This window comes from Otolemur garnettii, unplaced genomic scaffold, assembly GCF_000181295.1.
Source record: "Otolemur garnettii isolate 467f Iridium unplaced genomic scaffold, OtoGar3 scaffold00171, whole genome shotgun sequence".
NCBI lineage: Eukaryota > Metazoa > Chordata > Mammalia > Primates > Galagidae > Otolemur > Otolemur garnettii.
The window spans coordinates 494363-505253 of NW_003852566.1; positions in this window are offsets into that span (position 1 = coordinate 494363).

The following is a 10891-nucleotide window of genomic DNA, read 5'->3' on the forward strand; positions in this document are numbered from 1 at the left end:
GGAATTCTCTCTCCAATGCCTGGGCACCTGACTGATGACTTTTTGTAAATAGGTCAAATACACACATGATACAAAATTCTATAATACAAAGTGGTACACAGGGAAAAGGAGGTTTCCTCCCATTACCATTCTAACAGGAAGGCCACTGTGACGAGCTTCTTAGGCAGCCTTGAAAAGCGTTTAAAGGCAGAGACGGTCTCTTTGACACACACACACACTACATATAATCTTACTGCATCTTAGCCATCACTTCATAGCTGCATATAGGGAACTGCCTCATTCTTTCAGTAGCTACTTGGGCCAACCCAGACCCCTCTCCTCACATGCACACCCCAACCACCAAAGAATCAAAATACACTCACTCTCACCTCTACTCACCCCTGCTGGCTCTCACATGCCTGCACTACCTTAACCACTGTCCATGATGACAACAATGGCCCTCAGGGGACTGGCCTCCCCATCTATGCCTTCTCTCTGCACCCTAGTCAATTTGCGCATGACACTAGCCTGAACTCATCTGTATAACATAGAATCCAAAGTGCTTCCAGAGGAAAAGCAGGTCTCTCTCTCTCTCTCTTTTCTTACTTAAGGCTAAAAGCAGGCCTCTCTTCAGCACAATTTTCCTTCTGCTCTCCAGACTTCATGATGCTCCCACACTCTGGGGGTCAGCTCTCTCGCTTTCCTCCTCACAGGAGGCTCTTTCCAGACAAGGGACGAAAGACTGAGAAAAGACACAGCTCTAGAAAGTGGATCCCCCTTCCTTCCCCTTCCCTCCCCTCACAAAGGAAAAAAGCAACAGCAAAACCCTACTAGGGGCAGACACTAAGAGCAGAGAAAGCGTGCCAGAGGAGCAGAAGTGAGGAGACACCAGCATGTGGCAGCAGGAACTGCAGGGAAGCCAGGAGGGTGGGAGGAGAGACCCTCACTCACCTTGGGGGGGGAGGCTCTGCAGGAACCCAGGGCAGCCCTGGAGGCCCTGGCATCAGAACATTACCACATCCCTCTCCTGAGTTTGCTGTCACTGCTGGGGGGAGGAGGAGCCCCAGCTCTGCCCTCCTTTTTCAGCCTCCAGTGACCCTCACCAGGCTGTGGGGGCCCAGGTGCCACAGCCTTCCTGAGGCCCCTTTAGGCTCAGTGGGGTGCAGACCCATGGTGGCCCTGTCAGAGGGAGGAGGACATGCAAGCAGGGGTCAGTGGTGGCAGGTGGGGACAGAGGCAGTGGCTGTGCATCACCTAGCACAGAGGCCACATCCTCCCACACACCTGCCTCTCTCTAGGGCTGTCAAGCCCCATCCTGCTGCCCTGGCAGGAACTTAACACAGAAACAGAAGGGGGTGAAGCTGACACAACTCCCGGGGGGCCACAGACTCCAGCCCCTGAACAGGCTCCCAAGCCTGCAATTAAGAGGCTGGAGGAGGGAGGCTGGGAGGAGCAGCAGCAGAGCCAGTGGGGACAGGCTGAGGGAGCCTAGCTAGGGGAGGGAGGACACAGGGCCCAGAGACCAGGCTTGCAGAAGCACAGGGAGATTCCTGGCACCCTGCCCTGCCCCTATGTCTCACTTCCCTAGTGATCCCCAACCCCCACAGGGTCTCCACCTGTGGCTGCTCCCTAGATCCTCCCTGCACCCCCATGATCCACACCTGTCCTTCACCATGACACCCATGGTGTCAGTCTACACCTGTTGGTGGTCGTGATTTGTGCAGAGCCCTGGGTGAGGTGCTATGTTCAAGCCAAAGGTGGACACTGGACACAGACCTGGCCCCGAGGAGTTTGTAAGCTTGTGGGGGGTACACTCACAAGAGTGTGGCATGGGAGCCTGGTGTTGTCCTCAGGTCAGCGCCCTTCATGGATGGCTGTGCACAGTCCTATGTCCACAGTTATTGTGCTGCCCCTTTCTCCCTGGTGTGGTCGTGCACAGCACTACCTTCACTCTCCGGACTGTCCAAGTGGGAGGACAGATTTCTATTGTCACTTGTTGTTTGGCTTTGTGTCCCCTAGAAACAAGTCATTTTTCTCACTGATCAATATCCAAGAATCCAATAATTCAATAATCCAATTGTCAAAGGCTAAGTCACCAATCTATTTGTTCCTTCTAAATGTTTGTTTAAGTATCTTTGTCACAGCATTTTTGATGTGAGTCCCTTTCTCTGCCCCCAGCATTCAGCTAGTGCAGAGTCGGCGGCGGGGTGGGAGGGGCAGGCAGAGGGGAAGCCAAGAGAGAGGGGCAGGAAGACCAGGGAGGGAGAGAGGATGTCTCAAGAGGAGAATGACCACCTCCCAGTTGGTTTGGGGACACAGGCATCTGAGGAATTGGCCTAGAGCATCTCTCACTCTTCTTCTCAGCTCTCTCCTCCGGTCCTCCATGTGCACCGGACTTCTGCACCTTCTCTCCAGACAGCCCTTCCTTAGAACTTCCTCTGTCTTCTTCCTATGTCCCTCCTAGGTAATTGCCCCAGATACAGCTCAAGGCCACCTTCTTAGTTAAGAAGGCTTCCCCAACTCGATCCACAGTGGCCTCAGCCTCTCATGAGCCCCTGTGGACCTGCTGTCTCTGCCTTTGGAAACATATGCCTTTGTGAGAATGCCTAGGTTACTATTCACTGTACTGCACAGGTGAATTTTACCATGTGCAAACAAGGAAACACTCTTGTGGCTCAGTGCCCGTAGCTCAGTGATTAGGGTGCAGGCCACATACATGGGGGCTGGCAGGTTCAAACCCGGCCCAAGCCTGCTAAATGATAACAACTACAACAACAACAAAAAAAAGCCAGGTGTTGTGGCAGGCACCTGTAGTCCCAGCTACTGGGGAGGCTGAGGCAAGAGAATCGCTGAAGCCTAAGAGTTTGAGGTTGCTGTGAGTTGTGTTGCTACAGCACTCTACTGAGGGCAACATAGTGAGATTCAGTCTAAAAAAAAAAAAAAAAAAGAAGCATCCTTGTACAATCATTGCTTTTAAATGTAGTATCTCAATTCTTTCTTCTCCATCTTTTCATGACATCTCATGAGATCCAAGAGTTTTCTGGGGCCAGACTCAGTGACTTACACCAGTTATCCTAGCACTGTAGGAGGCCAAGGCAGGAGGATCACTTGAGGTCAGGAGTCTAAGGTTGCTAAGAGCTAGGCTGACCCCACAGCACTCTAGCCTAGGCAACAGAGTGAGACTGTGTCTCAGAAAATTATTAGGAGTTCCAAAGGCAGGATAAAACAACCAAATTCAAGAGGAAGAAAAGAAACAAACTCAAAGAAGACTGAGACATTGGTATTATCATTCATGAACTTAAAAATAACTATATTAGATTTCTTTTTAAAATGCTTATTTGGGAGGGAGCAAGATGGCAGCCAAGTAACAGCTTCTTTGCAACTGGGCATGGTGAGATTGGGGAAAGAAGGCTCCAGGCATCGCGGACTTGTGGGCCCTGCCTAAAAACATCCCCTTGGGGACACAGGGAGACAGAGAGGGACTTCTGGACCCCTGGAGGAGGACAAAAGCAGTTGAGAACTGGCAAGTGGTTGTGTGCGTTCATTAGGTCTGAGGCCGTGGCTGCCCCAGCTGTAATAACAGCAGCAGGGAGATTCCAAACAGGGAAGGCCTTCCCTGCAGGCTATTTTATTCTTTTAGAATTGGGCACTCAGTTTAATTCCCTTGGGAAAACTTGGGACAAAGTTCAGATGACTTTAAGCATTGTCTTGGGCCCCTGAGCTGGTGAGCCAGAACAGAGCTAATACTGTTTGGCTGTGGGCCAGGCAAGAAGCCATTGTGGGAGAACTGTCCCTGCAGGCTCACCCTCAGGGTGGCAGTGAGACTGGTGCTGGGAGACCTAGGAAGAGTGATTTAGTGACTGAGCAGCACCAAAGGCCACTGGGGAAGAGCAGAGATTTCAGTGTTTGGCAGTAGCAGGGCTGGCTGGCAGCCTCCGCCCTCATGGAGAGGCACTGGATAAGCAGTGAGAGGGGTATGGAGTGAGACAGTTTTGGTGCACTGGATAAGCAGGCAGCCACTTCAGGAGAGATCACAGTGACAAGTGCTTTCCTGGAAAAGCTTCTGCTGAGAGGGGCATGGAGTGAGACAGTTTTGGTGCACTGGATAAGCAGGCAGCCACTTTAGGAGAGATCACAGTGACAAGTGCTTTCCTGGAAAAGCTTCTGCTTAGTCAAGGTTATGGGTTTAAAGTGTCTTTTAAGCAGGCTAAGAAGAGATTTAGGCTCTCAACCCTGAAGGGTTTGAGAAATCAGCAGTATATATATATACTGTTTTGTTTTGGTTTGGGTTTAGGGATTTTTATTATTTATTTCAACATTTTCCCTCTAGATTTTTCTCCTTTTTTTCAACTTTTTCTTTCTTCATTTTTCTATTTTAAATACAATTTTCCATTAATGCATTTATGGGATATACTGTGCTGATTTCATATACAATTTGGAATGCTTACATTGTACTAGTTAATATATACCTCACCTCATTTACTTAATTATTGTGTTAAGACATTTATACTCTATACTTAATAGATCCAACATGTACCCTTGCAATATGACTTGATAAATAAATTAATTAATTGATTAAATAAATAAATAAAATTTTTCATTGTTGCCTTCTTTAATAATAAGAACTTCATTTTTGGTAGTGTTTCTGGCCCTATTATATGGTTTTTTTCCCCCAATTTTATCCCATAAGCTTTTCTGTTTGTTCATTTTGGTTTGATTTATAGTAATTTTCTCTTTCCTCTCTATTTGGTGGAGGTAGGGTACTCTGTCTGAACAGGCTGGCAAAGAGCTGCTGACTTCAAGGGAACCACCCAACCCAGCATCCCCAGAGGTTGGGGGTTTTTAAGATTGGGTCAAAGTACCTTACTGTACACCTTTATTACTCCTGTCTCCCTCTTTCTCTGCCTCTCTTCTTTTTGTCAGTATTCCCTTTTACTCACCTCCTCTCCTTTCTCTCTTATCTTTTCTATTTATTAATCTTTTTTCCCTTCTTGCTCTTCAATCTTCTCATCCTTTCAGTCCTGTACCAAAAGGTCTCATCGAAACCTTAGGCCACAGGCACAGCAACTTAAAAAGCAAGAGGAAGTGAAAGGAAAATTAGGGCAAGGAAACAGATAAAGGAAAATACTCATGAGGAAGAATCAGCAGAAAAATCCTGGGAACATGAAAAAACAGTCCAAAGCAAACCCCCCCATGAGGTAGCTACTGCAGAGGATTCCATCTATAAAGAAATGTTAAAAATGACAGAAAGGGAATTTAAAATACAGATGATGAAAACAATGAAAGAAATTGTTGAGAAAGTGGAAAATAACCAAAAGGAAATCCAAAACCAGAATCAAATAAGAGATGAACAATATGAAGACAATAGAAAGGATATAGCAGAGCTGAAGGAACTGAAGCAGTCAATTAGGGAACTTAAAGATGCAATAGAAAGTATCAACAAGAGATTAGACCATGCAGAAGAAAGAATCTCAGAGGTAGAGAACAAAGCTCTTTAGATATCTTAGATAGTTAAAGAGGCAGAAGAGAAGAGAGAGAAAGCAGAACACTCACTGACAGAATTATGGGACTTTATGAAATGCTCAAGCATACACGTTATAGGTATCCCAGAAGGGGAAGAAGAATGCCCCAGAGGAATGGAAGCCATACTATAGAATACTATAAATGAAAATTTCCCAAATATCACCAAAGATACTGATACACTCCTTTCAGAGGGATATCAGACTGCAGGTCACCTCAACTCCGATAGAGCTTCTCCAAGACACATTGTGATGCACCTGCCCAAAGTCAAGACAAAAGAAAAGATTCTTCAAGCTGCTAGGAGTAAGCGCTAACTGACCTACAGAGGGAAATCTATCAGGGTGACCGCAGACTTCTCTAACGAAACTGTTCAAGCCAGAAGACAATGGTCTTCTACCCTTAATCTACTTAAACAGAACAATTTACAGCTCAGAATTATATATCCTGCTAAGCTAAGCTTTAAAATTGATGGAGAAATCAAATATTTTCTGATATGCCAACATTGAGGAAATTTGCCACAAGACCAGCTCTACAGGAAATACTTCAACCTGTTCCACACACTGATCATCACAATGGACCACCAGTAAAGTAAGCACCCAGATATTAAAGGACATAACCTAGCTTCCACAATGACACAAAAGACAAAATTAAGCTATGGACTCTCTTCATAGCTTTCATAGGAATGTCATAACCTAATTATAGCCTTAGAATGTGGGAAGGGGGGTGGGAGAGGGGAGGTGAGGAAGGTGGATGGGGGTAGGGAGGGGGATGGGTGGGATCACCTCTACGGTTTATCTTACAAGGGTACAAGTGAATCTTTCTAAAAGCAGAGTATGAATGTCTTAACTCAATAACTAAGAAAATGACATGAAGGTTCATGTCATTGAATGAATGAATTGACATGAATAACCAGTTTGATGAGAGTATTTCAAAATGTATATGAAAACAGCACACTGTACCCCATGATTGCATTAATGTACACAGTTATGCTATAAGAAATAATAAAGGAAATTTGAATGGGAAAAAAAAAGCTATGGACTCTCACAAAATAAGATGAATAGAACACTACCACACTTATCAATTATCTCAATAAATGTGAATGGCTTGAATTCCCCACTGAAGAGGCATAGATTGACTAACTGTATTAAAAAACACAAGCCATCCATTTGCTGTCTGCATGAAACACACCTAGCCTCAAAAGACAAATTAAAACTCAGAGTTAAGGGTTGGAAGACAATTTTTCAGGGAAATGGAATTCAGAAGAAAAGAAGGGTTACAATCTTATTTTCAGATACATGTGGATTTAAAGCAACAGAAGTAAAAAAAAAAAAAAGACAAAGATGGTCACTTCATAGTGGTCAAGGGAAAAACATAACAAAAAGACAGTTCAATTCTAAATATTTATGCACCCAATTTAAATGCTCCCAGATTCTTGAAATAGATCTTAATTAGTCTGAGCAATATGATATTTTTTAACACCATAGTAAGAGGGGATTTTAACACTCCTGTTACAGAGCTGGACAGATCCTCTAAACAGAAATTAAACAAATATATAGGGGACTTAAATGAGGCCCTAGAATAACTGTGCTTGATAGACGTATATAGAACACTCCATCCCAAAGATAAAGAATATACATTCTTCTCATCACTCCATGGAACAGTCTCCAAAATTGATCATATCCTAGGACACAAAAGAAACCTCAACAGAATGAAAAGAATTGAAATTTTACCTTGTATCTTCTCAGATCACAAGGCACTAAAAGTGGAACTCAACTCCAACAAAATGTTCAACCCCACACAAAGGCATGGAAATTAAACAACCTTATGCTGAATGACAGTTGGGTTCAGGAAGAAATAAAAGAGAAAAATCATTAATTTCCTTGAGTATAACAACAATAAAGACTCAAGCTACCAAAACCTGAGATACAGCAAAAGCAGTCCTGAGAGGAAAATTTATCACTTTAAATGCCTACATTCAAAAAACAGAAAGAGAGCACATCAACAAACTCACAAGCCATCTTATGGAATTGGAAAAAGAAGAACAATCTAAGCCTAAACCCAGCTGAAGAAAAGAAATATCCAAAATTAAATCAGAGATCAATGAAATTGAAAACAAAAGAATCATTCAGAAAATTAATGAAACATGGAGTTGGGTTTTTGAAAAAATAAATAAGATAGATAAACTTTTGGCCAGACTAAACAGAAATAGAAAAGTACAATCTCTAGTAATCTCAATCAGAAATGATAAAGGGAAAATAACAACTAATGCCACAGAGATAGATACAAGAGATTACCTCTGAATACTATCAATCAGAAACTCTATGCCCAGAAATTTGACAAAGTGAAGGATATGGATCAATATTTGGAATCACATCCTCTCCCTAGACTTAGCCAGGAAGAAATAGATCTCTGAAAAGACCAATTTCAAGCACTGAGATCAAGGAAACAATAAAAAATCTTCCAACAAAAACAATGCCCTGGTCTGGATGGCTTCACACCAGAATTCTATCAAAACTTCAAAGAGCTTATTACATACTGCAGAAATTATTGCAAAAAATATGAAGAGGAAAAAATCTTCTCACAGCACATTCTACGAAGCAAACATCACCCTGATACCAAAACCAGGAAAAGACCCAACTGAAAAGAAGAACTTCAGACCAACTTCACTAATGAATATAGATGCAAAAATTCTCAACAAAATTCTAGCCAACAGATTACAACTTATCTCAAAAAAGTCATACATCATGATCAAGTAGGTTTCAATCCAGGGATGCAAGGCTGGTTTAATATACACAAGTCCACAAATGTTATTCACCATATCAACAGAGGCAAAAACAAAGACCATATGATTCTCCTAATAGACACAGAAAAAGCATTCAATAAAAACCAGCATCCTTTTCTAATTAGAACACTGATAGGCATAGTGGCACGTTTCTTAAACTGATCAAAGCTATCTATGACATAGCTGGCTCCCACATAGTGGCATAGAGGCACGTTTCTTAAACTGATCAAAGCTATCTATGACAAATCCACAGCTAATATGTTCCTGAATGGAGTAAAACTGAAAGCTTTTCCTCTTAGAACTGGAACCAGACAAGGCTGTTCTCTGTTGCCATTACTGTTCAACATAGCGCTGGAAGCTCTAGCCAATGCAATCAGGCAAGAGAAGGAAACAAAGGGCATCCAGATGGAAGCAGAGCAGGTCAAATTCCCTCTCTTTGCTGACAATAGATCTTATACTTAAAGTACCCTAAAGACTCAACCACAAGACTCCTGGAAGTCATCAAAAAATACAGTAATGCCTCAGGATATAAAATCAATGTCCACAAGTCAGTAGGCTTGTATATGCCAATATGAGAGGCTAATTAAGTACACAACTCCCTTCCACCATCACTTCAAAGAAAATGAAATACTTAAGAATATACCTTTAAAAAGCAGTGAAAGATGACTACAAAGAAAATTATGAAATCCTAAGAAAGGAAATAGCAGAGGATATTAACAAATGGAAGAATAGACCATGCTCATGGCTAGGAAGAATCAACATGTTAAATGTCTATACTTCCCAGAGCAATCTACTGATTCAATGCCATTATTAAAATACCAACATCAATACTTTCAAGACTTGGAAAAAATGATTCTTCATTTTGTATGGAATCAGAAAAAAAACTCATATAGCTAAGGCAGTTCTTAGTAAAAAAACAAAGCCGGGGCATCAGCATACCAGATTTTAGTCTGTACTACAAATCCATAGTGGTCAAGACTACATGATACTGACACAAAAATAGGGGCATATACATTTGGTATCAAATAGAAAACCAGGAAATGAAACTAACATCTTACAACCACATAATCTTTGATAAACAAACAAAAACATACCGTCAGGGGAAATCTCTGTACTCAATAAATGGTACTGGGAGAACTGGATATCCACGTGTAAAAGACTGAAACTGGACCCACACCTTTTTCCATTCACAAAAATTGATCCAAGATGGATAAAGGACTTAAATTTAAGGCATAAAATCATAAAAATCCTCAAAGAAAGCATAGGAAAAACACTGGAGGATATTGGCCTAGGGAAAGACTTTATGAAGAAGACTTCTGTGGCAATTGCAACAATAGCAAAAATAAACAAATGGGAGTTAATTAGACTGAAAAGCTTCTGTACAGCTAAGGATACCACAACTGAAGCAAATAGACAACCTACACAATGGGAAAGGATATTTGCATATTTTGAATCAGACAAAAGTTTGATAACTAGGATCTATAAAGAACTCAAATTAATCCACATGAAAAAAAGCCAACAATACCATATATCAATGGGCAAGAGACATGAATAGAGCTTTCTCTAAAGAAGACAGACAATTTGGCTAGCAAACATGAAAAAATTCTCATCATTCCCAATTATTAGAGAAATGCAAATCAAAACCACTTTGAGATACCATCTAACCCCAGCAAGTATGGCCTATATCACAAAATCTCAAAACTGCAGGTGCTGGCATGGATGTGGAGAGAAGGGAACACCTTTACACTGCTGGTGGGACTGCAAACTAATACAACCTTTTTGGAAGGAAGTATGGAGAAACCTCAAAGAACTCAAGCTAGACCTCCCATTTGATCCCGCAATCCCATTACTGGGCATCTACCCAGAAGGAAAAAATCCTTTTATCATAAGGACACTTGCACTAGACTGTTTATTGCAGCTCAATTTACAATCACCAAAATGTGGAAACAGCCTAAATGCCCACCAACCCAGGAATGGATTGACAAACTGTGGTATATATATACCATGGAATACTACTCAGCCATTGAAAAAGATGGAGACAGCTCTGCACCTGTAGCTCAGTGGCTAGGGTGTCAGTCACATACACTAGAGCTGGAAGATTCAAATCCACCCTGGGTCTGCTAAACAACAATAACTACAACCAAAAAATAGCCAGGTGTTGTAGCTGGTGCCTATAGTCCCAGCTACTTGGGAGACTGAAACAAAAGAATTGCTTAAGCCCAAGACTTGGAGGTTGCTGTGAGCTGTGACACCACAGCATTCTACCAAGGGTGACATAGTGAGACTCTGTCTCAAAAAAAAAAAAAAAAAAAAAAGAGGGGAATTTACATCCTTTGTATTAACCTGGATGGAAGTGGAACACATTATTCTTAGTAAAGCATCACAAGAATGGAGAAGCATGAATCCTATGTATTCAATTTTGATATGAGGATAATTAATGACCTAGTACACAGTGGCGGGTGGGGGAGAGGAGACCAGAGAGAGAGAAGGAGGAAGGGGTGTTCGGGAAAGGAGGAGCAGGAAGAGGGAAGAAAGGAGGGAGATAGAGTTTTGGTGTGTGACACGCCTCTTTGGGGCAAGATACAATAGTAAGAGGGACTTTACCTAACA